Source organism: Orcinus orca, chromosome 8, assembly GCF_937001465.1.
Source record: "Orcinus orca chromosome 8, mOrcOrc1.1, whole genome shotgun sequence".
NCBI lineage: Eukaryota > Metazoa > Chordata > Mammalia > Artiodactyla > Delphinidae > Orcinus > Orcinus orca.
The window spans coordinates 105,515,880-105,543,587 of NC_064566.1; the positions used below are offsets into that span (position 1 = coordinate 105,515,880).

Genomic DNA, 27,708 nt, shown 5'->3' on the forward strand with positions numbered 1-27,708 from the left:
CAGCAAAGTGAATCAGCTATATGTATACATATATCCCCTCTTTCATTGAGTAGAATTCCCTGTGCTATACAGTAGATTCTCATTAGTTATCTATTTTATAGATAGTATCAATAGTGTATGTATGTCAATCCCAATCTCCCAATTCATCCCACCCCGGCCTTTCCCCTCCTTGGTGTCCATACGTTTGTTCTCTACGTCTGTGTCTCTATTTCTGCTTTGCAAATAAGATCATCTATACCATTTTTCTAGATTCCACATATGTGTTAATATATGATATTTGTTTTTCTCTTTCTGACTTAATTCACTCTGTATGACAGTCTCTAGGTCCATCCACGTCTCTGCAGCTGACCCAATTTCATTCATTTTTATGGCTGAGTAATATTCCATTGTATATATGTACCACATCTTCTTTATCCATTCTTCTGTTGATGGACATTTAGGTTGCTTCCATGTCCTGGCTATTGTAAATAGTGTTGCAATGAACATTGGGGTGCACGTATCTTTTCGAATTAACGTTTTCTCTGGGTATATGCTCAGGAGTGGGATTGCTGGGTCATATAGTAGCTCTATTTTTAGTTTTTTAAGGAACCTCCATACTGTTCTGCATAGTGGCTGTATCAATTTACATTCCCACCAACAGTGCAAGAGGGTTCCCTTTTCTCCACACCCTCTCCAGTATTTATTGCTTGTTGATTTTTTATGAACCGTTAGATTTAATCACATGAAATTGCAGACATTCAACCACTTTGGTCTATTAAAAACCGACAATTTCATATGGTTCAGTCAGATGCTATTGTGTCTTATGTATAACAGGCTATGGGAACAGAGAGGAATGAGTGGTTAATTTACGTGTTGGATCGTTGTCAAAAGGCTTTACTGAGGAGATAACATTTAACCTTGGCCTGAAAGGGGGAATAAAATTTTGAAAATATTGTAAAAGGTGAGGTGAGAGGAAGTAAGTTGCATTTATGCCATAAATACTTATTGAGCATCTACTATGTGCAGGATGGTATCACACGCTTACGATACAGTGTTCAGCCTATACAGTTGAAAGTCTCTGTCTCCCTGGAATTTACATTCCAAAGAGGGATCCTGGGAATAAACACCTAATTAATTATTTAATTACAGTTGTGATTGGTGCTAAGAAGAAGCAAGTCTGCTAGGAGAGCAAGTTACAGGGGCCTGATCTGACCTGTGGATTCTCCAAGATAAAAAGGAATTAGCCAGAAAGAGACATGGGTGGAGGAGAGCATTCCAGACAGACGAACTGCATGTGCAAAGGCCCTGCAGCAGGCAAGGGAGCAATGTTTCACCTCTCAGATTTTAATGATCCTAAGAGTATATGTCTCTATGGTATGATCCCATTCCCAGGGGCTCTGATCACCTCTCAGATTTTAATGATCCTAAGAGTATATGTCTCTGTGATATGATCCCATTCCCAGGGGCTCTGATCACCTCTCAGATTTTAATGATCCTAAGAGTATATGTCTCTATGGTATGATCCCATTCCCAGGGGCTCTGACACTTGGTAAATACACAGGAGAAGACCTGGGTTCTAAGGTGTAGCCAAATCACCAACAAGGTGACTTGGGTGAAGATATCTTAGCCAGGAGCTATCTGTTTGGAAGGAAAATTAATTAATAAAATAAAAAATGAATGAAAATGAAAGCAAAGCAAATAAGGATACTGATTTTTTTTCCCCAATTGTTCAAGTTCTCAACCTCCTTTTCAGATCCCTGCTGATCCTCCTTACGCCTGAAGCCCAGATAGCCTTAGAAGAAATAGGCTTAAAACCCGTTGGGAGGTTTAACCTGAAAGCGTGTCAGAGTCGCCCACCTGGGTGGGGCACAGGCTGATTTCAGTGCGCCCCTATTTGGACACGTGTGGACCACTTCTGGAAGGCTCAGCCCTCTGCCACAGGCTTTACCAATGGACTCCACACGGAGTGAATTCCCTCGGGGTCTGACCAGCTGAGGACACAGCTGAACCGGGCCTGGGCTGCTGGCAGAGGTGATGGGATGGAGAGGCCGGGGGGCTGATGCCACCTGACAGTCCCTCTGCATATTTCACAGCTTTTCTTCGTGTTTGGTGTCGTTATTTTTGCAAATACGGTTTTTAAAAAGGAGGCTATTATTTTTTCATGTGCTTTAATATATGTTTGTGAAAATTTTTCATCTGCAGATTTAGTTCCTCGTGGACAATATCCAGCACAGAACTTAGAGGCAGAGACTCCTCAGACCAATCAGCCAAATCAGCCAATTCCTCTCAGAAAAAGCCTGACTTCATTTTTGAACTCGAATAAGTTTCCTTGCATCCCTGTGACAACTGTCTCACTTCTGAATCCCGATTCTTGCAGAGAATCATAAGACCTTCATCTGACCTTGTCGCCTGGGTGAAGTACGGGGCCTCTACCTCCAGTATTTTCTAAGGACATTTCCCTCTGTCCCTGTCAGGGGCTCTCTGGAAGGAGAGGTGTGGTGCCCTGGAGGCTTTCACCCTTGTGAGCTTCAGGATGGGTGAGGGGTGTGCAGTTTTTTTATAAAGTGGGAGAAGGATGGCTGGGGTAAAAAATCGTTGAGAAATGTGAAGTACAGGTCTATTCTTAGGCAGAAAAAAATACAAATTTAAATCGAGCATCTGAAAATTAATTTCCTCAAGACTGTCAATGCCTGAAGAGCCCCTGGGAAAATGTTCTTGTACCCCTTTTGCAGAATACTGATTTAAAAACAACTCTTGTCGGCCAACTTGGTCCCTGAGCCCTCTGTTCATTTAGTGTTTAGAACGCGGCCACTCACCTCTCCCCAAAGTTTACTAAATCCACTTCTCTCCTTTTAGAAGAGTGTGCGCTTGGAGGACAGACCCTCCCGAGGTGAAGCTGCCCTGACGCCTGCAGGCTGCAGGCTCCTGTCCCACACAGATTCCCTGCCCTGAGCTTCTGAAGACGGGACCGGCCTCAGGTAAGTCCTGTGAGGAAGCTGGTGGGCTTACTGGAGCTCCAGTCTGTCTCCATGACAACAGAAAAAACGGTGTATTTTATAGAGTCAATTTTGCTATGGCTAAAAGAACCTCAACCTGTCCAACACTGATTTTTTAGGTCTGTAAACCGAAGCCAGAGATATGGGGGGTTGGTGTCCCCCAAATCTCACTGTTAGCAAGTGGCAGAACTGGGCTGGAAGTTGATTCCCCAAAACCAGGGCTACCCCGGGGAAATGAAACACTGGTTGATGTCACAAAGATACAACAAATGGGTTCACTGACCAGACCTTTCACATTTTCCTCGCTGCCCTGGTATCTTTTAGATACAGTTGTGATTTCTTCATCTTGGAAGCCAGATGGTCATGGACCTCCCCTGGATTTTAAGAGGAATCACATCTAGAGATGCCTGGAAGGGGTTTTTGGCTATGACTTTCCTAAGAATAAGTTTTTTAGAATTTCTATCACCTTCCAAGTGGCTGCACAGTCCCCAGGATTCCTACTGGACTTGGGCTGCAGAGGAGCCTGAAACTGAAGTCCTTCAAATCATTCCAAACTGCAGGTGCTTCAAAATAAATGTCTTTTAAAACTTGAGCAACGTTTGCCTCATCTCTGGGGCTTTTCTCGTTTAATTCAGAGTTGATGGCTTATTCCCACTTTGCACCTGCTGGAAATACCAGAGGATCAGCGGTCGGTCCAGCCATGACCAACCACCAGTTAAAGACCCCAGTCAGCTGCACTTGACTGAAACATTAGGTAGCCTACCACGGTTCTGGGAGAGGCCAACATAAATCCCTGTGCTGAGTGGGACTCTGGAGATGGGGAGAAGCCCAGTCCTGTAGCCTCTTGGTTGGACCTCATCACCTCATCGTACCTCTGTCCAAAATGATCCTGAGCTGTAGCGAAGTCAGCATATGATACATCTGAAGCTTAGTCTGTGGAGGGTGCAGATGAATCAAGTCTCTCGAGCTGGAAAAAATGAATTACTGGTGAATTCAGGAAGAATAGAGAGTTCATCAGTGTAATCAGAAACCATTTTAGCATCCAAATTAGCAATCTCATTTCCTGAGTCCATTGGGTAATTACTTCTCTTCATTTTAGAAGTGCCTATAATAAACCCCTTAAAAAATAAATTCAAGTAACTTTGCAGAAAAATAAGAATCCAAATGGATATGAAACTTAATTATCTAGAGTCTAAAAATATTAGAATGAGTAAGGATGTTAGAGATGCTCTGTATTCAACTATACTTCAATACATTTTTTTTTTTTTGGCCACGCAGCACAGCACGTGGAACCTTAGATCCCTGACTAGGGATCGAACCTGTGCCCCCTGCATTGGAAGCGTGGAATCTTAGCCACTGGACTGCCAGGGAAGTCCCTCAAAAAATTTTTCAAAATGAAACACCCCAAAGAAATGCTCTGTAAAATGGAGATAATATACACACCACATAGAATTGGGCTGCAGATGAATTGTCACAATGACCATGAGGTATTTGGCCAGAGTCTTGTTTATACAACTCTGATTTCATCTAATTCAGCCTGTCATTTTGTAGACGGAGGACCTGAGGCCTGGGGAAACTTCCTTGTCTATGTCAGAAAGCTGCTGTGAGCTGACCGGGTCCTGGGCTGACACCCAATTTAGAATCCCTTCTACTTTACATGCTTCCAACACCCACAGCCAGCGTAAATCAGCACATTTTGACTTAACCCTTTAAACTCCAGAAAGCGCTGAGGTAGATAAGATTTCTCGAAGACTTCTGGTGTGTGTGTCACAGAAGTTGCTTGAGGCTGCTGGACGACTCACATGGAAGCTTTGGTTTCCTCCTGAACCTTCTGCCTTCCTGTTGGTTACAAGCTGCTTTCACATCAGCCTGAGGCCTGACTGGAGAAGTGCTGGCTTAGGGGTATGACACATGCTTGAAACACGTTATCAGGGTCCTTCTGGAAGGAGAATTGGGAAGAAGGTGGTAAAGGCTTATAAGATGGGTGATGTTTTAAAAAAAGAAGCTATGGAGCCTTCTCTCTTTTACCCCAAGTTTCTAGAAATCTCACCTACAATGGATATTTATTTTGGCCTTTCTCAGAATCATTCAAGCCCATTTTATATCAGAATTTAGAGGAGCTGGCTAAGGGGAGAATATTAATTGTGAAAGCATGGGGATGACTGGCCGGGTCCATCCTGCTGGAATTTCCACCAGGAGCTCAGTAACTGACAAGCAGAGGTAGATCACTCAGTTCATATGCTATTACAACTTTGCATAATAACACATAAATCTTACAAATTTTCTTTACCTTAAAGCCATTAAACACATTGATGATATAAATGTATTTTTCCTAAATATAATTAGAATACTTTATTACTAATATATTCCCCTAAATTCACTCCCTTAAAAGTGGTTCATCTTTCTCCCTGTTAATTGAATTTGACTATTTTCACAGCTTTATATCCTTTCTACTCTAGTTTATATTTAGCTGCTATTTAAAAAGTTCCTTTATTCCTGTATGTTATTTCTTCTTTCCCCTAGTACTGTTTTAGATTTAAAAACATACATTTTGGGGGGATTGGAGAAGGAAGGCTGAAAAGTGTACTTGTTCAGCCAGACTTATCCAACCATGGGCATTTATTCTTCACAATGTTCCATCCTGTCTTTTGAGATGTGTGTGTGTGTGTGTGTGTGTGTGTGTGTGTGTGTGTGTGTGTGTGTGTGTGTGTGTGTGTGTGTGTGTCTATGGTTCTATACCTATGTATAGGAAAGCTGTGATACATCAGCTTTTTTAAAAAGATGGATAAATTGTGTATTTATAATTTTGCATTCTGCTTTTGTTTTTCGACTGTCAGCTGAGGCCTCCCTGCCTCTTTTGAGATTGGGCACAGTGAGCAGGAACTTTCCAACCCCATTGCCTATGGATTTCCAAAGTTCTCCCCAACATCTCTCTGAACTTCTGGGGAGCGGGCAGAGTGGAGTTTGTGCTGTTAAGGCCTCTTCTGCTTCTGGGAATTCCCTGGTGGTCCCATGGTTAGGACTCGGCGCTTTCACCGCTGTGGGTTCTGGTTCAATCCCTGGTCAGGGAACTAAGATCCCACAATCCATGTGGCAAGGCCAAAAGGAAAAAAAAAAGGCCTCTTATGCTTCTTGGCTACTCCTTTCATTCCTGTAACTTTGTCTCCATTTACAGCCCATAAAACGCCGTCTGTTCTATGATCAGAGAGACCAAAACCTCCAGTTATAAAGGTAAGCAGGGAAGACGCGCTAACAATGCATCCATGTTGAAATGAGTCCCCAACAGCGATCAGAGCTTCCTAGCATTGTGCTGTTGATATTGAGTCATGTGGGCGAGAAAAAAAAATGTTCCTACCATTTATTGAAACTGTGTGTACTTATTGAGCTCCTGCCAGCCACTCTAGCTAGGTATCATAGAAAGCCCAGAGACCCCCTAGAGGACTGTGAGCAGCAAATATTTTGAGGCAAAATGTTGAACTAAAACAAGGGGTGCGCAGACCATCAAGATGGGAAACTGAACCCCCGTGGCTCCGTTTCTTTCCTGTCCTAAAACTGACAGGAAAGGTGTACCAACTACGAAAATTCCTAACAGGACTGCAAATTAAAGAGATGACTTCAGTTAACAAGAAATTATTAGGAATTTCTAAAAGACATTTGATAGAGAGAAGCGAAGTAAAGTGAGAAGCCAGACCCCCCCAACATTCCGACGAGTGGTCTCCAACCAAGTAAAGATGGTACCGGCAGTAGAAGTGGCAGCCAGCACAAGGAGTGGGTCCTGAGCCCCCATCTGGCGACTGCAGATTTTATATCCACGGGTGTGTGTGAATGCGCCAGGAGGGGTCTGGGATTGGGTGGGCTTGCCAAGTGGGATTTAAGCTATACCTTCCTTTTAAAAAATGTTTATTTTACATTGCAAACTTAAACATATAATTGCTCATTTTAAGGGGGAAATTTTCTCTGGGTTTTTAAAAAAGAAGCAATCACATTCAGTTAAAGGGATTCAGGACAAGCTTCACGCTGGAGGCAGGATTCTCCCTACGACTTGAAGCAGAGATGACAGAAAGAGCATGCAGGAGCTGGTGGAGAGTGATGAGCTCGTTAGGATGTGGTGAGCAAGCCGGGAGCTAGTTGTGTGAGGGGGCAGGGCTGCAACGGAGGCTGAGGAGGGCTTGGGGGCCAGATTTGGTCATGTTTATTGTACTCTGTGCACAAAGCAGAGTGGGAGATTTTTGAGCAGGGCAGTTACAATGTATGACTTCTACTGTGGCACAGGTGTGTGTCCCAGGTGGGTGCGAACCGAAGCAAAACTCTAACTGGGAGCTAGTAAAAGGCTAATGCAGACAATTGGCTCAAATTCCCTAATGCCTCGCTCCCCACAGTGCCAACAGGAATAGGGAAGGAGGAGAGGCATTTGCAGTCGACTCTGATAGTATTTGCCCTGGGATGGAGGAAGAGAGCAGAGAATGGAGAGAGGAAGGAGGGAGACACACAGCATGGTCCAATCCTGCAGTTGCATCTGGGAGGTGAAGGCAGACATGTCCCTGAATTTAATTACCGGACAGTGGGAGGTGACCTGTGACAGAGCAATTCCAGCAGGTGGTGGGGGTCAGGGTGCAGAGCTGGGGGAAGAGTGGGTGCTGTGAGGGCTCCTCGGGTGGTTGCACTGTTTAGCACCTTGGTAGTGATGGGAAGGAGAGAGAGGCCACTAGAGAGGAAAGCTGGTTTAGGAATAATCTCCTTTCTGAAAGACCCTTGACCTAACCCACTCTTCTAGCTTTCTTCTTGTCTCACTGTCCACGCCACTGTTTTCAGAAAAGATCGAAGGCTGGGAGAGGCAGTTGGAGGGTTGGAGTGACATTGTACATGTTCCCAAATCTGACTCCCTAGGTTACAATCTGCTCCTTGAACAACTGTCAGCCGCGATGGGACCAGAGATGCCGAGATGATGGGATGGACGGGATGGGATTCTGCATTCTCAGACTTCCTCCTTCCTCCTCCCCAGGACCCCTGCTCTGAAAAATCATCCTTGGCATCACGTACAGTGAGTCAGCTGTTTAGCATACAAAACTACTTCAGAGCTTGAAAGTCAAATAAAATAAAAGGTTGGGTTGAGAGTTTAACGTGGGGGAGCTCGGAGTTGAGATTTCTCTCTCCAACTTACTACAACATCCAGACTAGAGTCCAGGCCCCGGGAGCTAATCACCATAATGAGAGGCACTCAGCTGTTTGGTTTCTGAATAGCATTTAACAGGGCAGCAAATTTGGAAAGCATCACGTTTTTCTTTAGGGAGTGATAAAATGACCTATTTGTTATGAGTGGATTAATGAGTACAGACTAGCTGGTAGACTCGTACAAGCAGGACACATTTTATAATAGGATGAATGTCTACACGCAGGTCTAGCGGCATCACAGGAAGAAGCAGAGGCATCCAAATGTTAGATTTTATAAAGCAGGAAGCTGGAGGTCGCTCACGGCATTTGATTGGGAACCAAAGCAGCCCACATAATGTGGCCTTGATGCCAGGTGGAACTGAAGGTTGATTTCACCACCTTCAGGACCTTCAGTCACCTTCCCGCCAAAAACCCCCAAAGAAAGGAGGCAGGTGAGAACAGTTGGGCAGCACCCTCCTCTCCAGTCAGTGTTTGGGGAAGATGTGAGGACAGAGACCAGGCTCTCTCTGGAGGTCTCTCCATCCCTCCTATAAGATGTGGGTCATAAAAGCCTGAGCTCCCTGTAGAGTGGATTTGTTTGTTTTGTTTTGGGGCCAACAGTAAGAAATACTGACATACAAATTGTACGAGGCAGAGAAGGCAGAGGAGATTCCCCACCTTCCTCTCCCCAACCCTGCCGCCCTGTCTCCGGCTGGCGGCCTCCATGGCTTAACTCAGCAGAACCCTGCTGCTACAGCAGTTTGAGAAACACAGCCCGCAGGGTCGGCCCCTGAGAGACGGAGCAGATGGGGTGTGAGGAACAATGCGCGAGTCGACAAGCAGGCCCAGGACCGGCCCAGAGATGCATCGCCGCGTTATTTAAGCTCATTTAGCACAGTTTAGCTACTTTGAGTTTTCGACAGGGTCTCACCCTGCCTTTCATTTCCTCCCCCACTAGGGCTCTTCCCTCCTTTGCTGTGTTTTCCTTCTACTTCTGATCCTTTCAAGATTTCTTGGTTATGAAGAAGCAAAACCGTTGTCTTCTGGGACACAGGCTCATTTCTCAATTTCTGGGGAAAGCACTTCGTGGGAAACTAACAAATGGATAGAGGCTGGTTGTGAGGCAGACAGGGCGAAAGAGCCCGTGTTGGCATCAGCGCAGGTCGGGCTGATGCAGAGGTGGACGAGGCGATGCCTGCGGAGGGGAGGGTTAGCAGAGGAGACCTAATCAAAGCTGTGAAGGAGACGGGACTTGTCTCCCATCGGCCTTTCCTTTTTAGGAACCAGTGCTTCTTTGCTGTTCTCTTGTCCCACTGCCCTCAACCCTCTTAAACAGAAGCCCAGAGCTAAACCCAAGCAGGCTTGCAAACAAACACAAACAAACCTCTGCTTTGAGCTGAGACGAGACCATTGGTGCCAAACCTTGAATTCGGTTCCCATCCCTCTCGCAGGGGATTTGCATTGACTGTTTCATCCCAAATTATGAAATGAAATGCCTTGTACACTGTTAAAGAAATATGAGGTGTGGGGAGTCTGTTTCACCCCTTAAAGCATATAAGATGCTTGTGTGCAGAGCAGGTTCTGGTCGGGGATGTGGGCAACTGAGAGGGGCAGGCAGCAGGAGGGAGGCGATGCTGACCGTCCTGGGAGCAGGAATCAGGCTGCGCTCTGGACAAAGCATCCTTCTCTCTGGCCTCTTGGGTTGTAAGTCAGAGGTCTCCTGGGTTCTGAAAAACTAGGTGGAGTAGGATTTCTGTGTCAGATAAGAAAATGAGGTGATTAAAGCCTTAGTGAGCCTCTGATGAGGTTGGAGTGGAGCTAGAAACCGTGCCACCCAGAGCGCCTGGTGGGTTGAGTTTGTCCTGCAGACCAGAGTGGGCATGAGAGCCAAGGAGGGCAGAGGGGAAAATAAAGGAGCTGAGTGATAAGGTTATGTAAAGAAAAACAGAAGAGAAAAACATGGCCTAATCAAAAAGAACCCACTTACATTTTGATTTCTTGTAATATACTTCCTGCTCCACAGTGAGAAGTCCCATCCTCCCGCGTGCTATGTGATACCAGGCAGGGCGAAATCCCTGAGCCCTGGTCGGAACAGCTCTCAGAAAAACATCTGCGTGGATTTGCTGGCTTTCCTTAAACAAGGGCCAGCTCAGCTCCTCCAGGGCCGTGTGCAGCAAAGCTGATGACAGGCTCTGCAAGGAAAATACAAGAAGTTCTCCCTCTGTTACAAGGGGCTCTGTCCTTCCAGACCAGGCTGCAGAGCATCCTCTGGGGGTAACGGCAGTTCAGGTGAGGAGTGAGGAGCTTGAGTGGTGAAGGCCTTAAACCAGACCTTGGTTGAAGCACCCAGGTCCTGCCCCCTCTTCCCCCACCGCCCCACCCCCAGACGACAGGGCCCAGGAGGTTCTTGCTACAGGAAGTGGCTATGGAGGCCGGGCAGGGGGAGAAAAGGCGGGTTGGGAGAGTGGGATAGGGGGGTGTTGAGTGAGACCTGCTGCCTGGGTCATCGTTGGAGCAAGGAACAAATTCTGCTCAAGTTATGCGATAAACCAATCGATTTCTATCTTGGGAAGTGAGAACTCGAGGGTGTGCCTGTCAGGCCCAGACTCTGCCCTGAACCTCAGTGGGCAACACCCCCCATCTCAGGTGTGGCCGTGCTGAGTCCTAGAGCTTGTACAGATGGGAGGCCTTGCTGGGCTACATCCACACCTCAGCCCCAGAGGTGATCTGAGCATGAAGTTGAAGTCCACTAATATGATCTTGTAAAAAAGATTTCCACTGCGAGGTGAGGCTCAACTGCTGTGGCTTCTTGAGACCACTTTCTTCCGTGTATGTGTCCAGCTCGCTCTCATATCTGTATCGGCTTCTAAAATGCTTTCTCTGCTTCAACACCTTGAGCACTTTTTTTTTTTTTTTTTTAGGTAAGAAGTGGATTTATTTAGAGAGAAACACACTCTACAGACAGAGTGTGGGCCATCTCAGAAGTCAAGAGGCCCCAGGGTACAGGGTGGTTAGTTTTTAATGGACTGGGTAATTTCTTTTTTTTTTTAACTTCCTAAATTTTATTTATTTATTTTTTATATAGCAGGTTCTTATTAGTTATGTATTTTATACATATTAGTGTATATATGTCCATCCCAATCTCCCAGTTCACCCCACCACCACCACCTACCCCCTACTTTCCCCCCCTTGGTGTCCATACGTTTGTTCTCACAAATGTATGGACACAGATGGAGAGAACAAACGTTTGAACATTTTCTTAAATGTGACAAGTCTGAGTAGCTGGAGCAGAAGGACTGTGGAACCCTCTAGATGATCCTCTCCAATCAGTGGTGCTTCCCAGAGGACCGCCATCTTGGTGGCCTGGAGCCCTAAACCTCGGCCCAGTCCACTTTGTCTTGAGAGCCCATGGAGCAAGCTTCTTCCCTTGGCCTGACATTATCCTCCCGATGGCGGTGAGCAAGTGGGTGTGACATTCAGAGGGCCTAGATATTTGTAATCTTGACCTAACTGGCCTTGATATGACTTAGCCGCTCGTGCTTTGGAACGAAAGTGGTCCTGGTGAGAAAGCCGGGGGTGGAGACGGGAGCGGTACTCTGAGCACTTGTCCGGTTCTGTATCTCCTGCTGGCTTAGATGCCGGTGGATCCCAGGAACTGCTCTCTCACACTTCCTCCTAATCCCATTTTTGAGGAACACACAAAAATGTTGGCCATGTGATTCAGCATACAAATCACATCTTAGGTAATAATTCTAGGACATATGACTAGAAAACGAGTGATAACAAAGAAATGCCTATTAAGCATTAACGATAGATCTTAGACGTGGCCATGAGAGGGGCTTCATCCATTGCCCTGTTTCCACCTGTCCTAAGATTTCCAGAGAGAGAGACAGTGATTAGAAGTAATTAAGTGAAGGATCTACTTTTCTATAATTGGTTAGACCTTAAAGGAAGGATTTATGTTCATATGAATTGTGCAGAAAGGAATTTTAACAAATAGAGAGGCAGTGGGAGACAACATAGACTGAGAACATAATTCAGAGAAGGAAAAGCTTTCCAGGAAGGACTCACATACACTGCAAACTCTCCAGTCACAAGACAGTCCTCTGTGTACTGGAGTGCCCTAGTGAGTGCATTGGATGCATTTATTCATACAGTTAGTAACTAGTCCATAGCTTGTCCTCCCATGGCTAGTAACAGACCTGAACTGCCCTGAAGCCACACCTTGCTGGATCTCCAGGGTTCCTCAGCCTCAGCACAGTGACATTTCAGGCTGGATCGTTTACTGTTGGGGGAAGGGTGTCCTATGCATCGTAGGATGTTCAGCAGCGTCCCTGCCCCTACCCACTAGATGCCTCTGGCACCCCTCTGGCACCCCTCTCCCAGTCACACAACCAAAAAGGTTTCCCGACCTTGCCCCATTGTTCCCAGGGGACGAAATCCCGCCTTCCCCCATGGTGAGAACCAGTGAGGTAGAGGAATGACATCTTTTTTCTCCAATGTTTCCCAACAATTAAGTTCGCTCTTTGGGGAGCCCAGAGGGACAGAAGGCATCATTCCGCATAATGCCGATCCCCAGCAGGCTGACAGAGTGGAGGAGTGCGGACCACATGTGTGCCCTGAGTTAAGGATTCCCGTCTGGGGGTGGAGGTGTGAAAGGTCACCGTGACAGCAGTCACTCCCACTCCCACCCCCAGCTCCTGGGTTTCCCATGAACAAACCCCACCAAGTGCTGAGTGAGCCAGATCCTGCTGAGGCTGTGAGAAAACAGGCGTTCTGGATTCAGAACATTAAAACAACTCTTTGGCAACAGGCAATGACTAGAGCAGAGATGAATAATGACATGTCTCCCTAGAAGAATCCCTCTTATTTTCATAGGAATGATATCTTTGTGTGCAGAGGCACGGGGGAGAATGCTGTCTATACACAAAATGCTCCCCAAACATGTGACGTTATCCCAAAAACTCCGAAGAGGAGGATATAACTTCAAAAACAAACCAAAAAAAAAAAAAAAAATGCGAAACCCTCTTGGCTCTGTAGACAGAGCTGATACTTCCTCTATATTGAAAAAACAATGCTTCTGTGGTCAGTCACAGCTGAATGCTGTTGGGTGAGGTAACCCTGGGGTTTCCATGGAGACGTGTTTTCCAGTGATGCCTGCATCAGGACACTTCACTGTGCTGCTTCTCATCTGCAGCTGAGCCCCTGGATGCTGAGGGAAGAAAGTCATGCCCCAAACTGAGACACACCCCAAAAGGGAAAAAAGCCATGGCACCAGGGAGACTTTCCAAACCCTTTCTATCGGCGGACCTCAGAGTCCCCTTTGTGCATAAGGAGACCCATCTGGGGACAGCAGTGGTTTCTGAGCCTGCAGTGAAGGTAAGACAGAGACGGGGTAGAGTGGAACGTGCGTGAAGACCAGGCACAGGAGACTGACTCCTCCCACTGGTGCTCAAGTCCAAAGAGGCGTCTGCTTTGAACTCTCCCTTTGAAGTGGGAGCTGGCCCTTGCTGCCAGCATTCTGGGTTCTCAAAAGAGGAGACATTTCTGTTGCCACAAATAGATTAGAAAAGGCTTTTGACAGTAACATTTGGCTGGATTCAGGGACTCTGAATTCTCCTGGAATAAGATTCATGAGCAGTCAGGCCGTGATGCTAACCCATGAATGTCACGCACGTTATGGTGGGACTCAGCATGGCTGTTTTTCACAAGGAGCAATATTTATGTGACCCAGACAGGTGCCTACACAGCTTGAGATGCAACTCAGGCTCCCGTTCCTAATGGCTTTCTCTCTAAGGACCGACTCGTGTCCAGAAGAGGCTGGCTCAGTCTCTGACAAGTGATGTCTCATGGTTGATGTATCTGTTTCCAATAAGCCAAGTTTTATAGTCTGTTAGTGGACTGACTGCAGAGTTATAAAAAGTTGATCTCATAAAAGAGAAACATGAGTGGTTGACACATCACATTGTATCTGTGTCACTCTGTGCTCTGGCAGCTGCACTGGCCCTCATTTATAGCAAAGGAGGTGACATAAAAGCAGAATAATCGGATTTCAAGTATAATGGGGATTTCTCTACCCCATGGGGCTCTGAAGGGTGAGGACTATTGTGGGACTTCTGGTTTCCAAGGAAATATATTTTCCGTGCCACTGCTGAGATGTACTCAGTAAATTCCAAAAGGAATAAGGCAGAGTGGAATGGCTTCTAGCTTCTTTAGAGTGAGAACTGATCAATTTTTTGAAAGAAATAAAAACTAAAGAAATAAAGACTACAAACTAACATTCTTGAGGCTTTCAAGACTTTACCTAATCAAAGAATCTTTCTGAAAATATCATGGCGTCAGTTTTCACTTCTGGTACGTCTAGTTGCTGGGAGAGGTAGAGAAACAGTAGCTCCTTAAGAACAACTCCAGTCCTGAATATCCGCCCTGCTTTGCAACCTGACCAAGACATGCTTCTATCCCGGTTGCCCTGCCTTGTTTCAAAATTTTATTCCAACCAGTGTTCTAAACAGGGATGCAAGGAGAGGACCACCCATCGTGTGACGCAAGACAGACCACCCATCATCACCTGATGCAGAGACAGAATCATGACGCAGAGAAAGAGAATTACTTGTAAACCTATACGTGGATGGGAAGGTCATCAAGACCCGAGGCTACTCCAGGGACTAGTCTTCCCTCGTTGTGTCAGTTTTTATCTTCATAAAACTCTGTCTCCTGTCTCTACCAGCTGGCTTCCTCACCCTTAGCTCCCACGTGGCAATTTGAACCCAGCTTTGGATGCCCCAGCTTTGACTCAACCTCAATGTGCCCTTCATTTGACCTCGGCCACTGATGCCTCAGTCCCCCAACTCACCTTTTCCGGCCATCATAGAGCTTTGGCAGCCTGTAGACTGGCTACCCCAGGTCCTTTGCTTGCTCCTTGGGCTCCAGGAACAAGAGAATTGTGCTGCCACGGCTGCCAGGCATGTGGTAGAGCATGTTCTTTGAGAGGGGCTGTGCCCTGCAAGTAGAGATCAACCTCTTAATAGGCCATTGGCCGCCATCCCAGATCTGAAAGACATCACTCCATCCCTCCATGATTCAGCTCCAGCTTACTTTTCTGACCTTCCTTCTAGCCCAAATGAAGCACTTGCTGGTCCTTGAGGACCTATTACAGACCAGGGTTCTTGGCCTCCTTAATCAATAGAAATTGATCAGAGGCAGACAAGAAATTCAGGCAAGGCTTTATTGGGGGCTCCTGCTACAGCAGGCAGGAGCGAGAAAACAAGTAACAGGTTCCCGTGTTTGCTTCCTAAGTGCGGGGGTGAGCTGCTTCCTTATATGGGGTGGGGGTAGGCGCAGGTCCAGGGGTCGGGCTGGAGGGGCAGCTTAGGTGGTCTGCCCACCCCTTTGGTGGTGTTGAGGGCAGGGGGCATGTGCAGTACCCTGCTTTTGCTCCCGGCTCTTCAGAAGTGGCAGCTGGGTTTTTGGTCTTTTTGTATCTTATTGTTCATAATTTACCCCAGCTGCTCATGCATGCAGTTATTTTTAGTCCCTTATAAGTTTCTTTGTATCCTGTTGCTCAAGGAGACGTGTTTCCAGGTGCAAGCCCCACAGCAAGGGTGCCAGGTCCCAGCCTGTCTCAGACCCTCAGCTCTTTTGACTCTGTGGATTTTCTCCACATATGGGAACCCTGCCACAATCCCCAGACCCAGCCATTTTTCAAGGCTCATTCTTTCTGTAAAGCTTTCTCTGATCCTGCCTGATTGAAAAAAAACAAAAAACAAAAAACTACACTCCCCTCTGACCCCGCTAAGCATGTCTCATCGCAATGCGCTGTTGCCACATCCCAGCAGAAGGGGAGCCGATCTCGCTACCCCTTGAACCTTGGGCTTGTTTTGGCCAATGGAATATCAGCAGACATGACATATGGAGGGGCTGGAAAAGTGCTTGTGCATCGGGGCTTTTCCTCTCTCTTGCTGATAGGGACCTTTTTTCCACCAGGAGAGTGAGGCTGGACCACATTTGGAGGACAAGAGGTCCCCTCCATCCCAGCCATCCCAGATGGGTGAGCAAGGCCCTCCTAGGTCACCTGGCACTGCTGAGCCAGCCCCAAACAGAAGAACCGACTGGCCCATTGCAGAATCGTGAGAGGCAACAGGTAGGTGTCCTCTGAGTCACTGAATTTTGGAGCGGTTCGTTATGCAGCAAAACCAAACTGATGTCCCATCCCTTTGCATCCTCCACATCGGAATCGCTCTCCTTTTTTGAAGCCCCATAGTATTTTGTCAGTATCTTTTATTGGACATTTGTCACTTTCTACATTTTCTCATCATCATTTATGGAAACACTTAACATCAGTGAGAGAATAAATTACTTGAGGGCTGAATTCATGCTTGATTCATTTTTGTATTTCACCCAGCTTCCACTCCCACAGCATCTAACTAACCCTGACATGGAGCAAATGACCAGCAGTGTTTGTAGGGTGAATCGGTGAAGGAGGGGCAGCGTGGAGCCATGAGTGAGGACACAGATTTTAGAATTCCTGGGTGAAAACCCCAGCTCTGCTGCTTACTGACGGAGTCTCCCTAGGAAAGGTGTTAAGTCATTTTATTTTGCCTCGGTTTCTTCATCTATAAAAGGGGGGAAATAGCAGAATCTACGTCATGAGGTTGTTGTAGGGATTAAATGAATTGGCAGTTGTTGTTTGTGAAATAAATAAATGAGAGGCGCCCACTGCTGCCTCTAGTCCGTCCAGCCAAGGCCACACTCAGCGGCAGCTCCATTCTCCACGTCCGCCAAAGGTCGTCTTTTTTTTTTTTTTTTTAAAGGTCCTCTTTTTTTAAAATATTAAACAATCAATCAATTAATTGATCTTTAAAACTTGAGATATAATTGACATATAATATTATGTAAGTTTAAGGTATACAACATGTTGGTTTGATGTATTTATATGTTGAGACATGATTATCACCACAGTGTGATATGTTTCATGTTCGCATCTTAAAATTAGGTAAATGACCTCATCTTTCAAGCTCGAATTCATTTTTAGTTTTAATTTGATTTTATACAATGTATAGACAGTTCCCTGTTCTTTGCGTTTAGAAGTATAAACAATATAAATCTGTTAATTCTGTAAATAATATTTGTAATTATGATGTAACGCTATTCTATCCTTAAAACATTTAAAATAAACCTTTTAGGGCTTCCCTGGTGGCGCAGTGGTTGGGAGTCCGCCTGCCGAAGCAGGGAACACGGGTTCGTGCCCCGGTCCGGGAGGATCCCACGTGCCACGGAGCGGCTGGGCCCGTGAGCCATGGCCGCCAAGCCTGCGCGTCCGGAGCCTGTGCTCCGCAACGGGAGAGGCCACAACAGTGAGAGGCCCGCGTACCGCAAATAAATAAATAAATAAATAAATAAAAATAAAATCCTTTATGTGCAAAAAAAAAAGTCTTGAGCCTCGTCTACTGAGTAACAGAATCTGACAGTCAACTGGTCCAATGAGCCAGCGTAAATAGAGATGGCTGGCCTCTGCCCGGGCTCCCCCGCTGCTTTGGAGCAGAGGGAAATTGAAAAGGAGATCGTTGTTAAAAGCATGGTCTTTGGAGCCATTTGGACCACGATGTGCTTCCCTGCTTTATCAGGCACTGCTCAGGGGAGCCTGGGAAGACGACCCATCTCTCTGAGTCCCCATTTCTTCATCTCCATTGGACACGCAGCCATCACCCCTCCTCCACGCCCTTCTGTTGTTACTGCTACTTCTGTCTCTGCTACAGTGGCTGTGCCATCTTGCCTGAAGGAGATGCTCATGCCAGGGATATCTGCCAAAGGCCCCATTTTAATTCAACCAATTAAAGACTGCCTGGAAATACCCTCTTCATGTCCTGTAACCCGTTTTGCAAGGGCTGTTGAGTTCTGCCTCCATATATGGTGGCCATTTGCACAGCTGTGAAACACCTCCTCCAACAAGTACCACTTGTTACTCCACAGTGGTAACAAGCTGTGAGCCTGGACTGGCCAGACCAAATGCCACAGGGAATAGAAGAGAGAGTGGTGTTGGAGAATGTGGCTGCACTGGACTCTTGATTTCACCTTCCAAATATCTTTTCAATCTGTCCATTCCCACAGCTGCCGCCCTAAGCCAGGCTCCTATCCTGTCTTACCTAGACAGCTGCAAATGCCTCCGTCTTACTTGAGATACCCCAAGAAAGCAGAGCCTAAAAGGACTTCTTTGCAGATTGCTTATTTAGCAGTAATCCCAGGAATCAGCAGTGAGGGACAGGCAGAGTGGGAGATGAAGGAACGTCTATATAAGAGTGCGTAAGTGAGGTCGCAGTCGTGGGACCTAAACCCAACCTGGGACCTGAAGAGTGGGTCCTGATTGCCCGTGAGGAGTGTTTATCCAACGGCTCCCATTCTCCACTGGCTGAGGGTTGCTCCTGGAAGCACAAATTCTCCTGCACATTCAGATCATTCCTACATGTGCACCAACAGCTTCCCTGGCACCGGTGTCACTGGAGAGGCCCCAGGGAAGGTGGCATTTGAGGTGAAGCCCACCTGGGAGAGTCCACCATGGCCGTGGCCATGGCTGAATTCAAAGGGGGTGCTGAACAGGTGTGGGGCAAGGCAGCTAAGGTTTCCTGTACAATCTCCTAACTGTACAGTCTCTTCCTGTACAATCTCTACCCTTATCAGTGCTCGCTCTTCTCTACACAGGAGCTACAGTGATTACGTTTTCAAAACGTTAAATGGATCTGTCACATATACCCTCTGAACCCCCAGGGCTTAAATCAGTGCTATGGATAAAGATCACAATCCTAAGATGGCCTAGGGAGCCCTGCCCACCTCTGCCCACTGCTCCTGCCCACCTCTGCCCACTACTCCTGCCCACCCCCACCTCACTCTCCGGGAATGGGCCACCCTACCTCCTTGCCATCTTGTCCAAAGTGCTGTGCCCACTCTGACCACAGGGACTTTGCACATGCAGTTCCTTCTTTCACTAGCACACCCCTGTTTGTCCTTTACCTCTCAGCTCAAGCGTTGTTTCTACAGAGGAGCCTTTTGAACCCCATCTCTGGGATGGGCCAGGGTCCTTTGTCAAGCCTGTTGGAGGACCCGACAGTCTCCTTTTAGAGGATCTGGTGGCAGCATTTACCTGAGTGGGGGCAGGGGGACGGTAGCTGGAGGGGAAGTCTGGGAGAACAACTGACTTCTCGCTGCATAGCCTTTGGGACCTTTGGAAATTTATACCCTGTTCTCATGTTGCCAACTAAACTATTAGGTAATTAAACCTAAATCAGAGCAATAAGACAACTGCAAAAATCCTAATTGGGGGCTTCCCTGGTGGTGCAGTGGTTGAGAGTCCGCCTGCCGATGCAGGGGACGCGGGTTCGTGCCCTGGTCCGGGAGGATCCCACATGCCGCAGAGCGGCTGGGCCCGTGAGCCATGGCCGCTGAGCCTGCGCGTCCGGAGCCTGTGCTCCGCAACGGGAGAGGCCACAACAGTGAGAGGCCCGCGTACCGCAAAAAAAAAAAAAAAAAAAAAAAAAATCCTAATTGGCCAACTGGTCGTTCTGGTTTCTGTGTCTGGATGGCTGCTCCTTAGGGACCCTGCCTGTCCCAGGGCCTCCTCGTCCCCTGAGCCCGCTCACGGCCAAGCTGCATCTGAATGCTGCGGGACATGTCTTATTCTCTTCCGGAGATGAGATGGGTCGGGAGAATGTATCTTCCTGGTTCCTTGAGTGTATGTTTTGCCCTTTATTCAAGATTTGTGCTCCCGCCACTTCCTGAAGGGCTTATGCTGGCTGAGAGCCTGGGATGCCGTGTGGGGAGCATCACACTTCTAGGACTCTCTCCGAGAAGCAGATGGAGATGTTTCAGTCACCTGATTTGAACAGATCACAAAACTTAGGCAATAAGTTTGACTTTTAAACTCTGGCAACCAAGGCCGAAAAAAGGGGAGCAAAGTTCTTGGCTTTGGAAAAATTTCATCCAGGAAATGTGTCTGAGTTTCAGAGGTTCAGGAAGAGCTGCTAATTTTTAAACTTTCTCTCCAAAGACTCAGACTGCCTTCCCTAAGCACAGTCCCTTCCTTCTTCTGTCTAACGGCTTGATTGATGTATAGTTGATACACAATAAACTGCACGTGTTAATGAATACAGTTTGATGAGTTTGGACACATGTGAACACCTGTGACGCCATCACGGTTTTCAGAGTAATCGACATAGCATCACCTCCGCAGGTGTCCTTGTTTGATGTCCCGTTTGATGGTTGTGTAATGTAGTGACAACACTTAATGTGAGACCTACTCTCTTAACAAATTTTTAAGTATACAACACAGTATTGTTGACTGTAAGCCCTACACGGTACAGCAGATCTCCAGAACTAATTCATCCTGTGTAACTAAAACTTTATACCAGTTGGGCAGCCACTCCCCACTTCGCCCCTCCCCCCTGCCCAGTAACCACTGTTCTACCCTCTGCTTCTACGTCTATTTGAGATTCCTCATGTAAGGGGCGTCACGCGGTACATGCCCTTCTGTGTTTGGCTTTTTTCACCGAGCACACTATCCTCTAGGTTCAACCATGTTGTCGCAAATGGCACCCAGTGTCCATCAACAGATGGGTGGGTGAAGAAAACATGAAATGTACATACAGGGGAATATTACTCAGCCTTTAAAAAGAAGGGAAGCAGGACTTACCTGGCGGTCCAGTGGTTAAGATGCCACGCCTCCACTGCAGGGGGCACAGGTTCGATCCCTGGTTGGGGAACTAAGATCCCACGTGCCGCGCGGTGTGGCCAAAAAAGAAAAGAAAGAGAAAATAAGAAAAAAGAAGGGAAGCAGTCCCTCTCTTCTTCATTCATCCTTTTTTAAAAATTTAATTTAATTTTTATTTTATATTGTAGTATAGTTGATCTTCATGAATCCGTGTTTTTAAGCTCTCACCCCTCAAAACATGCCTCCCCTGACTCTCCTGTGCCTCGGTTCTCTCTCCCCCTTGTCCTCTCCCCACTCTTGCTTCTCCCCCTTGTCTCCCCACCCCCTAACCCCCTAACTCTGTCTCCCTGCCCTTTCACACACCCATCCACAAGCTTCCTGTTCCTTCCATTTTCACCATCTGAAGTGCTTCCTGCAACATGCAAGACTTGAAAGGGAACAGAACAGGACTCAGCTGTCCCTGAACTTTCCTTCCCTTCCCAGCCCTTTCCCCAAGGGCTTCAGAAAATTTCAGGCCCAGTGCACCTCTCTCCTTCTGTAGATGCGCCACTGCCATCCCTCATAATGTTACCGACCAGGGTTCTTGGCTTTCCCCAATCAACAGAAATTGATCAGAGGCCACACAAGGAATTCAGGCAAGGCTTTACTGGGGGCTCCTGCTACAGCAGCGTGGCGGGAGAACAGACAACAGGTTCCCTTGCTCCCTCCCTGGGTGGGGGAGGGGAGCTTGCTCCTTACATGGGGTGAGGGTAGGGGTGTGTCCAGGTGCCAGGCTGGAGGGGTTGCGTGTTTCACCCACCACTCTGGTGGTGCTGAGTGCAGGGGGCATGCACAGTACCCTGCTTTTGCTCCCAACACCCTGTTTTTGCTCCAGGCTCTTCAAAAGTGGCAGTTGGGTTTTTTGGTCTCTTTATATCTTTGGGGTCCAGAATTCGTCCCAACTGCACATGCACGCAGTTATTTTTAGTCCCATAGAGCTTCTGTGTATTTCGTTCCTCCAGGAGAAATGTGTCCAGGTGCAAACACTGCAGCAAAGGGTCCCAGGTCCCAGCCTGTCTCAATAAGAGCCGGAGAGCAACTTCCCCTTGGGCTTCTTGGGGAAGGGGAGGCATCCACCCCATCTGCCTCCCGCCTCGCCGCTGTGCTGTCAGGCACCTCCCAGCCAGGTGCACCCGAGGCCCAAAGCCAACACCAAGTTTCCTGCTGGGCCGGGCGAGTGAAGCGTCGCCCCCGCTCTCCTGCACCCCAGCCTCAGACAGCTGCTCCCCACCAGGAACACGTGATTGATGGAACCTCTCCAGAGAAATCCGCCTCGGCCTGCGCTGTAGGCAGAGCTGCTAATGATCACAGTTTAAATGGCTTTGGCAACAACAGAGCACAAAGGTCTTTAAAAGAGAGTCATCCCTTGTCTATCAGAAGAGCAGAGCCAGTTGTTAATACTTTATTACAGTTTATCTCCAGAGATGGGGGTGGAGAAGGGAGGCCTGGGGAGTCATTTCCATGTGTAGATAGACTCAGGCCTGACGTTTGTATGTCACCCGTGGCCAGAGTTCTTTTTTCTTTTTACTCCAGAGAGGAAAAGTAAAACTGAAGCTGCCCACTTAGCAGCTCAAGGCATCTCGTGCTGCTCAACAGCAGCTGGCACCGGGATGCCTTGGAGCTGTGTCCTCGTCACCAGGGATCTCTGTGCAACGGGCACAGCCCCAGCAGCCTTTCTGCCCCACGAGGCCAGGCGCGTGAGCGCTCCTTTGGGATCCTTCCCAAATCAATCTGGGACCAAAGGATATCAGCTGCTGCCCCCAAATCAATACACTGTCTTCCACCATTTGTCTTCTTCTTGTTTGGATGTCTTTGGAATTTGTGTCTGAGAAGAGCATCCTGGGACGTTTGTAGGTGAGGCTTATGGACTGTGAGCTGGGGGAGAGATGGGGAGAGGTCGAGTGGTGTGAGGAGGAGCTGGTGGTGGTTTAACAGGGTTATTAAGGGTGGAAGTTGTTGGGGTGGGGGTGGGTATCGCTGTGGGCAGAATGTAGCCTTGGAGCCTGGGGACTGGATTAGACAGGCTCCGGGATTGGAGCAGGGGACTCAGGACATTTGAGGTAAAGGTTTTGAACCCATGAAGGCCTTTCTTTGTCTCTGCATCTCATCCCTTCTTGCTTCCTTCATTCCCTTCTGCATTCATGCATCAGAAAATACCAGCGTTTTGCATAGCACAGGGAGATCAGCTCGGTGCTTTCTGACCATCTAGAGGGGTGGGATAGGGAGGGTGGGAGGGAGACGCAAGAGGGAGGGGATATGGGGATATATGTATACGTATAGCTGATTCACTTTGTTATACAGCAGAAACTAACACAGCATTGTAAAGCAATTATACTCCAATAAAGATATATTTTTTTTAAAAAGTAGCCATGGTGAGGAAAGTTCTCACTTAGTCTTTGTAACCATCTTTAAAAAGAGTAGAGGATGTCCTATTCTATTATTCTATAACTACTGCTTTATAGACATACATTAAATTTAACAATGTAAAACTTTTAAATTATCTGTTAAATCTTATTTACAGAAAAAAAAGAAAAAGAAAATACCAGCGTTTGCCAGGTGCCAGCTCCTGGCGACACAGCGGTGTAAAGACAAATGTATTTGTTCTCCTCACGGGGCTTCCACCCTCTTTGCCTCTCTGGGCAAGGCCCCCAGAGGTGAGTCATTCTACTGCGGGAAGCTAACTCCACCCCCGAGGCCTGATGGAGGGGCTCTTGTCCATAAACAGCTACCATGGGGCACAGCAGGAGGTGGGCAGATGTTGCTGGAGAGGGCACAGCAGCGGCCCTGCCAAAAACAGCCCTTAAATGGAAAACATGCAGGCAGCTCATGGCTTATTAAGTGAGGCTGTCTGACAAACCAGCGGATCTAGCCTGGAGAGGAGAAGGCAGGGTGGGCGGGGCACGCTACAGGATCTTCAAGATCTGAAGGGTGTCACAGAAGGAAAAAGGTGGAGGCGTTTATCGTGACCTCAGAGAACACAGTTTACAATGCTGGCTGGAAGCTACAGGAAAATTATTGTTGGCTTAATGTAAGGAAAAATTTTCTAAAACATAGAGCTGTCTGGAAACACGTGTGCTGCTCCCTTGAGGGGAGGAGTCCGCCTCCTTGGAGGAGACAGGCAGCATCTGTACCTCCTGCTGGTCACGGCGCAGGAGAGACGCCTGCACAGGGTGCACAGTGTGTCTGCACGATATCCAGTGTCCCAGCTAATTTTATGATTTTAAGATGCTATGAAACATTGAGCAACTTTATCTTAAAAACCACCACCACTCAATTTTAATTTGAGGGCTCCTTTCACATACAACTTTCTGTGGAGTGGGGAAGAAAGTTTCCAAGGCCTTGCCCGTCTCTGCTCCCTCTGGAAAACCATCAGAGGCACCTTCTCTCTTGAGTGTGTCATCTGGTAAACTCTGGGCAAACAGGGCCCAGTGCCTTATAAGCACAGGGAGGTTACACACGCTTCTGCGACCCTGGAAAACACACACTGTCCTTGTCCTGGTCTATGGTTCATTTTCAGATGATGCTCTGAGGTCTTAATTCATTCTTATTTCCTCTTCTCAAGTTGAAGAGATGAGAGTTAAATGCTGGTGGGTGAGTTGCCACCAGGATCGCTTCCCTCTGAGAAAGGAGCGTCACTCTGAAGGGAAGCTGGAATTCCTGGGGAATTTGGGGCCACGCCTGGGATGGCAGTGCAAGCAGAAGGCACCTGCCATGCACAGTGAGTGTCTCTCTGGGGTTCGCCGTGGCCATGAGTCTGACCTTTGACTCTCCCTGGTGGCTTGTCCCCAGGCCTCAGTGCTGGGCTGGATCCTACACGTGGCTGCCGCCACCTGGAACTTGCCTGAGCCAGCCCTCCAGGTTCTGGGCCTTTCCTTGTGAGGCAGGGGTGGGCACTGCAGGGAAGGACAGGGTGTGGGGAGTAACCATGCTAGCGATCCTGACTCTGGAGTCTGGCGCCGGAGGTCGTTTCAGCTTTGGGTGCCGGGGGGTGCGGGGGCGGTGTCACGCCAAGGCAGCGTTGCCTTGGTAAAGGCTGCCTTCCTGCCTGGAAGAGACTTGAACCCACTTGGAGGTTTTCAAAACCAGCCGGATTGCAGGAAAGAAAGAGGATGTCCTTCCTGTCACCTTTGATCTATCATGTTCTTCCTTCTCATGCACATCATGCCCACGTTGCTAAAACCACTGCATTTTTTCCAGGCAGCATCTCCTTGGTCGAGAGCCCAGGTGTTGTTACAAGCTGCACCCATGCCCTGGTATCCCCGTGACATGGCCTGGCCCACGGGAAAGGAGAGACACCGACCCTTCGGAAAGACACTCAGTGACACCAGAGGCAGAAGCAAACAGCAAGGCTGATGGAGCCTCTCCCCACCCCTGTCTCCAAATGTAGCTGTTTTCTAACGGTCCCCCAGGAAGGAGATCTGGCCCTTGCTTCAGCATCCTGCATCAGCTTCTAACAGCCCCATGTGGGCTGAACGCTCCAGGAGGAATCCTGTGCCCCGTGGGCCCTCTCTGTGTATCTCCGTCACCGTGGCATCAGGCTCCTTCTAGCCCTGTTTCACTCAACGTTGATTGCAGCCTTAATACTCAAGTTCTTGATGAAATCCTCTCTTTGACTTTTGCTAACTTATAACACCCCTTCAAAGCCCCTGGGGTCCCAGAGGCACTGGGTTCTGGACCAAACACCAGGCGCCATCCCCCAGTCCCCCAGGTGAGTGTAGCCAGCGCGTCTCTAAAATGCCAAGTGGCCAGGCTGCAAGGGGACAGCCTGCCGAGGGTGCCCTTGCTGGTGGAGTGGGGCCTGGCAGGCTCGGGCGGTGCAGGGCGTCCCGTTACTCTGTGGCTTGACCTGGTTCACCGTCGGCTGAGGCCAGAGCCCAGACGGCAGGCCCGACTCAGCTGTATCCTCTGGTCCCACACAACGTCTTTGTCATGAAGCTGGGCAAGGACTGCTGAGTTCTTCCTTTCTGTTACTCCAGAATCATGCTCTGGGAGGGAAGGTGCTCCGGCCGGCCTGTCTTGGAAGACTAGGTTGAGGCTCCTAAGGTGGGATTTCAGCCCCTGTGGGGCTTTGATGTGCAGGGAAAGGAGAGGGGACTGCTGAAGGTCCCACTGAGACCCAAAGCCATACGCGGAGCGTGAGGAATCCAGTGCAGGCAGCAGATTCATTAGGCCAGTCTGGGAAGGCTGCTTCAGTCTTGGCGACGGTCGAGCTCCCAGGGGTCGTGACTACACTGCATATTTACTTGAATTCCCTCACGTAACCCAGCACAGAGATTTGCCCAAGTGGACAGACTAGGTCAGCGGAGCAGGGGGTGCAGCCTGGAGGCTGACTGTCTGGGTTCGGATCCCTGCTCTGTCATTCAGCCTTGGGATGTGGCGGCCGCGTCAGCCGCCCTCTCTGGGCCTCGGTGTACTTGTCTGTTCAGTGGAGGCAGCAAGAATCCCTGCTTCTGAGGCCGTTGCATTTATAACAGTGTTTGGCTGACTCGTTCCCACTGTGCAGCGCCCGGCAGGCACTGGTAGAGGAGAGCGGAATCCAGGGGGCATCAGACTGGCGGCTGCCCCCGGGCGTAGACTTGGGCCCCATGTCTCTGGCACTTACCTTTAACCCTGGTGTTTGTCAACTGTTTTACACGTTGGGGACTTTTGGAATTACTCAAATCACGTGACCAAGACGGCCCAGAAGAAGCCGGCACGAGGACTGAAACTCCACCGCGAGGCCGTGAGCAAGGACCAGCTGCGTCCTTTCTACGGTTCGCGCTCGGGCTCAAATGTACGGCTCAGCGGTGCCGGGCTCTGGGTTACGCCGCCCGGCTCCTCTCGAGTCCAGGGGTGTGTCAGGAGTGGGGCACACCCCGGGGCCCCAGCCCAGAATGCCACTCAGATGAGTCTCCATGGGAATTTGTACTTAGCCCCTGGCCTTGCTGGCCCCAGGCTCTGGCCACCTGAGAAAGTGGCCGGAGACGACAGAAAATCACAGGATAAGTCACAGGCCAGGTGTCCAGGGAAGGGCCTGCGAGTGACTGTCCCGGGAGTCTTGTGCGGGGGAGGACGCCCTAGCAGAGGAACCCATGCTCAGCTCGGGCCCTCCCCGACCCCTCCCTCCCAAAAGCCTCAACCGATAGAAATCATCCCCAAGCGTGGGCGCCCGGCTTCTCTCACCCCTTCCCTTGCGCTAAGCTCGCTGTCGGGCAGGCACTGCCTCTGCCAGGCCCCTGGGCTTCCCTGGGCCCCGAGCTGCCCAGAGAACACCAGCAGGATGACTGCTGGCTCAGCTGTTTGGAATCATTTTGAGGATGAAGACAGTTAAGCTTGGCAGGAAGCCCGCCAACAAACCCCATCTCTTCTGTTGCACTCCCAGCACCCCCTGTTTTCTCGTCCTCTCCTCCTCACCTTTCTATCCGTCCGTAGGCGGCTAAGAGCGTCGGCCAACAGGCCTCCAGTTCCAGAGGCACCGGCTCAGTCCTGTGGCTTTAGAGAGTCTGGGTGCTGGGGGAAGGGCTAACGGCATTCCGGAAGCCTCCCTCCCCGGGGAGGCGGGGCCAGATTCAGCCAAGGCCCCACCCTCTGTGCGAGGAGATGGCGTGCATTCCCCAGGCTGCCGCCCTGCTCCCTGCAGCAGACGCCTGGCCGTGGCGGCGGATGTGGAAACTGAGGCAGGGCTGAGGGAGGCTGTGGGCAACCCGGCATCCACCCAGGACCCCCTCAGGCTCTGCGCTCTGGCGAGCTCAGCGCTGCATCTGAAGAAAGTCCTCCGACAGCTCGGTTCCCCCTGCAAAGGCAGGACCAGCTGAAGAAGGGTCTGGAACTGGAGGGGCCCTGGGACAGCCAGGGAGGAGGTGACAG

At 48.8% G+C, this 27,708-nt stretch overlaps 3 long non-coding RNA genes across 15 annotated transcripts in view; 2 read left to right on the forward strand and 1 right to left on the reverse strand.

Moving 5' to 3' along the window:
• The window catches only part of LOC117196854 (uncharacterized), a 289,465-nt gene extending 269,200 nt beyond the window's left edge, over window positions 1–20,265 (forward strand). For 4 of the 11 annotated variants that reach the window (XR_007479022.1, XR_007479017.1, XR_007479016.1 and 1 more), the window contains 7 exons: window positions 1,733–2,397; window positions 2,836–2,957; window positions 6,151–6,206; window positions 7,863–8,016; window positions 10,150–10,415; window positions 16,110–16,266; window positions 16,528–16,909. This is a non-coding gene — a long non-coding RNA (uncharacterized LOC117196854). Of the gene's footprint in view, window positions 1–1,732; window positions 2,398–2,835; window positions 2,958–6,150; window positions 6,207–6,949; window positions 7,084–7,862; window positions 8,017–10,149; window positions 10,416–11,047; window positions 11,157–16,109; window positions 16,267–16,527; window positions 16,910–17,308 lie in introns of those variants that run through there. The other 7 variants (XR_007479023.1, XR_007479019.1, XR_007479021.1 and 4 more) reach the window with 7 other exon arrangements.
• On the reverse strand, window positions 1–27,651 carry LOC117196855 (uncharacterized). 3 transcript variants are annotated; one of them, XR_007479015.1, is made up of 7 exons: window positions 27,256–27,651; window positions 20,806–20,875; window positions 14,980–15,126; window positions 10,114–10,318; window positions 4,778–4,914; window positions 1,456–3,942; window positions 1–1,313 (listed from the first exon to the last, which is right to left on the reverse strand). It is a non-coding gene; the product is annotated as an uncharacterized LOC117196855 (long non-coding RNA). The 3 variants fall into 3 exon arrangements; XR_007479013.1 differs by lacking the exon at window positions 27,256–27,651 and adding an exon at window positions 22,499–23,482 and having other exon boundaries at window positions 20,806–22,461; XR_007479014.1 differs by lacking the exons at window positions 10,114–10,318; window positions 27,256–27,651 and adding an exon at window positions 22,499–23,482 and having other exon boundaries at window positions 20,806–22,461.
• Window positions 24,912–27,708, forward strand: part of LOC117196857 (uncharacterized) — a 35,030-nt gene continuing 32,233 nt past the window's right edge. Inside the window, exon 1 of the long non-coding RNA XR_004477271.2 lies at window positions 24,912–25,570. This is a non-coding gene — a long non-coding RNA (uncharacterized LOC117196857). The remainder of the gene's footprint in view (window positions 25,571–27,708) is intronic.